The sequence below is a fragment of the Wasmannia auropunctata genome, unplaced genomic scaffold (genome assembly GCF_000956235.1).
Source record: "Wasmannia auropunctata unplaced genomic scaffold, wasmannia.A_1.0 LD335728.1, whole genome shotgun sequence".
In the NCBI taxonomy this organism is placed as follows: Eukaryota; Metazoa; Arthropoda; class Insecta; order Hymenoptera; family Formicidae; genus Wasmannia; species Wasmannia auropunctata.
This window is the reverse complement of record NW_012027162.1, coordinates 12850-16795: the sequence shown is the minus strand read 5'-3', so window position 1 is coordinate 16795 and position 3946 is coordinate 12850.

Here is a 3946-nt window from a genome sequence, read left to right as displayed (position 1 = left end):
TCTAAAGTAGAGACTTTAAGCTGTGAAATACTTTTTCGATCGTTATGTTATGATAATTTTTGACAAAGTTGCTCTATCTTGAATTTTTAGAAATTATCGATATATTAACGCAGTGTCCGGTCAATTAGTTTGGTGACTGTATGTATATGCTATATGTATATCGTTAAACTAGATTCGATTGCAACGCAAAAATTTCGATTTGAGGAAAGTGACAAGATATATATTTATAAGTGCTTAACGCATAAAATAATAATGTACTATTTATACTGTTTTTATTATATTGTCATATACACTAATAATTTGTTTAATTCGGCGGCTTTATACGAGAGTTTATAATTTTCTGATTATAATGGCTTTTAGAGAAAAGAAAATCAATATATTTAATAGTGAATTATTTATTGCGTACATATGATAAATGTAACCATAAAACAAAATATATACCTGCAGGCTATTATACTCACGGTTACACAAAAGCTACAACTTCGAATATAGATCAGAGGTATAGCAACAATGGAAGCGTTCGACTTATAGAGGTAAACTTCGACTTGTAGAGGTCTGGCTACTTTAAAATTCGAGTTACAGAAGTAAAATATTTAAATGCCTGACAAATAATTCGAGTTAAAGTAGGTTTTATTTCAATTTATAGAGATTTTCCGCAGTGGAGCGGAAGGGGATGAACAAAATTTTTGTCTTAGAGGTTTTCGAGTTGTAGAAGTTCGAGTTATTGAGGTTTGTACAAGCTTTAGATAAATAAAATTAAGCACTACAATCAATTTTGCATAATTACTGAACAGATATCGATATAGTTCTGTTCTGGAAAAATATTATACTGAAGTAATGAAAAAAATTATTGCAACAAATAATGTATATATAACAACAAAAATAAGAAATAAAAACTTTTCATAAAAATATATGCTGCATTATTAAATGTTTATTACAATATGCACATTTGTACACGAGAAACACAATAAGTACATTTATAATATTATAATATTAAATCAAGATTAATATTTAATAATGCTAATTTATACATCACTAAATCATGGAAAAAAAGATGTAAAACTAAAAGTCACTGTGTGCCTTTTACACAGTGCCAAATATTCTTTTTAACGCATAAATTTTTATTAAATATATTCAATTTAGAACATTTTTTAATTAAGAGAAAGCCATCCCTTACGAAAAAGACACACGGGCTAGGGATTACGTAATTCATGTAGTTATTGTGTAATCCCTCACGAAAATATTACATTCGACGGACCACACGCGTGTAGTTATTAAATTCGAATACGGTGGCCAACTTATTACAGTAGGCACATTACAAGGCATTAATATTTGTGTGTGGTTATTGTAATTATATTTTATTTTTTTAAATTTATTTTCCTGTAGTTATGTAGTATTTGGATTAGATGAATTACAATCCCTATACAAGCCGGTGCGCCTTTTTTGTAGGGGATTATCAAAGCCATTTTTCTCATCGGTACTGATTTTTGACATAAATGATAAATGATAAATAACAATAATTATACTCATAAATTAGCAGTTGTACATTGCCTTAATTTTTTTAATGTCTGAGGTGCTAAGACCTTTTCTGTGACCAATTGTTGCATTTGTTGGTTTCTGAAACATATCAAAAATTATATCCCAGATAATTATGAATATATATTTGCATAGATACTTTATACAATTAAACTTAAAATCGTTACAGGGTATCTTCTTTAAACATAAAAATTTTATTTCTGTCCGGAAACTTTTCGGGGGTAGTGTATTTGCATAGATACTTTATTAAAGTGACCAGAAAAGATCGTTTAATAACATACATAAGCAGCATATATTTGCAGCAATAAAAAACAGGAATTATTTATTGTTTACCTTATGCCAAATATATCACAGAAACTATACAACTCACTATCGCGGAGTGCACAGCAAACGCATTAAACAATTTCTAGCAACCTTTAGCTAAAAATAATATAACAACTGATAACAGTCCAATAAACTTATTTCAGCAATATACAATTTTTATAGTTTTGTTACGTTCAATCCCCGGGAAATGATTTATCTTTAAAGAAAGGAAAAATCAAAAAGAGTCCCGTTTAGAAACGAGGCTGGGTTCGAGAAAGGGGGGGATACGGAAGGACGTAAGCAGATAGCCTGTCTCGCAAATAGGCGCGGTGGCATATTAGTCCAGTAAAATAAGAAATCAACTTCGGAATTCTTTGTAACAGGGTCGATTTTTGCCAATCTCTTCTAAATTGTATCAATAATATATGGTAAAAAGTCGACTTCCTAAAAAGTGTCGCTGTAATAGTTATTAAACAAAATAGGTGCAAAATTACGGTTTTTTGCGAATAACTTTTAAAATTTAATTTTACCGAAAAAACTGCTTGCGCCAATCGAAAGAGGAGGAAATTTTACGCAAATAATGTGTAAGAAAATTTTTTGTACGATCAAATCCCTTGGAGATGTGAATTTATTAATTAAGGTCTAATATATGGCTGCGTAGTACGTGCGTATGAGCCAAAAATGTGAAGTGGGCTCCGTACAAAAATGGCTATAACTTTTGATTGGTAAAAGCAAAAGCAAAAAAACAAAGTGCTTATTGAAGAAAAATACTTCACTTACTCGATCCATGTATTTATCATTTAATTTATCATTTAATTTTGCAATAATTGTTTATAATTGCAACAATAAGAAAGCAGCGGCATTTTTTTAATGGGTAGACTTTCATACGTACAGCATTTATAACAATTTTAAAAAAGTTTGAAGACGATACGACCTGTTACACGGAATTCCGAAGTTAAGCCCGATTTTTGTCTTATTTTACTGCACTATATGTGCGAGTCGAAGGCGCTTTAACCGGGGTTGAGAAACGAGTCAACGTCCTGAGGGGACGATGTTACTTGATCTCGAACCAGCGCGATCGTTGGTCCTGTTTTTGGGTCAAGAAACTATAAATCCCTTTGACCCGGGATCGGACCAGTGCGATTTTCTGCGAGGTAAGAGGGAAGAGGAGGATGAGGTGGTTTAATCACGATAGAGAGTTTAAGAATTAATTGATACAATTAAATTTATTTCTAACTACGTTTATAATGTTTATAGTAAATGAATTTATAGTAAATGAAAAAGAGAGTTATTACATTTAACATTTCTATTATTACGGAATCGGAAGATCTAGCGCTGTGGATTACAGGTAATTTTCGATACTAATAATTATCAGCGGATAACACTCGTCTTATTTAATCTCAAAAGAAGCGTGTGTAATGTTTGGAATTTCGATGTTAAAGGTGACATAGTAATAATTCAGAATTCATTAATAATAATATATATATATATATATATATATATATTTATATATGGTTATGTATATTAAAATAAGAAAACGGGGCGCGAACATGAAAGCGAGTATAAGATATTATTAAACATTTTCTTAACCAGATGTTACTTATTTATACACATGTATACAATGTTATTGTTACTGTTACATTTTACTCTTCGATGAGCTCCTCCAGCGTAGCGGTAAAGGGGGGGGAAGAAGTTATAAAAGAAAAGCAGGGGAACCAAATAGGGGAAGGGGGAGTGGTACATGTATATATATGCATTCGTGGGGAGGAGAGTTAGCTGAAGGAGCGGCTGGTGACTGAGGGTCAGCAGGCTCCTGGTTGTTCGGTCTCACGTTTGATTCCTCCAAGGAGTTCAGCCACTCCTGGTAGGCCTGGTCAAGAAGCCTCCGTGCTTCTTGCCTTCGGCGACGCCGGGTTGATCGCGAGTCGCGGGGCCGCGGTGGTACATTAAAGTTTAATCCGTGACACACTGGGGACGAGATTGATTTGAGACAAGTCACGGTTAATAGTTAACTCCGGTTTAAGAAAGAAAAATGACGACTTACTCCTTGCTATAATTTGAGAGCGAGCTGGGGAGCCTGGCAGGGCCCACGTCGGGTACGAGCCGG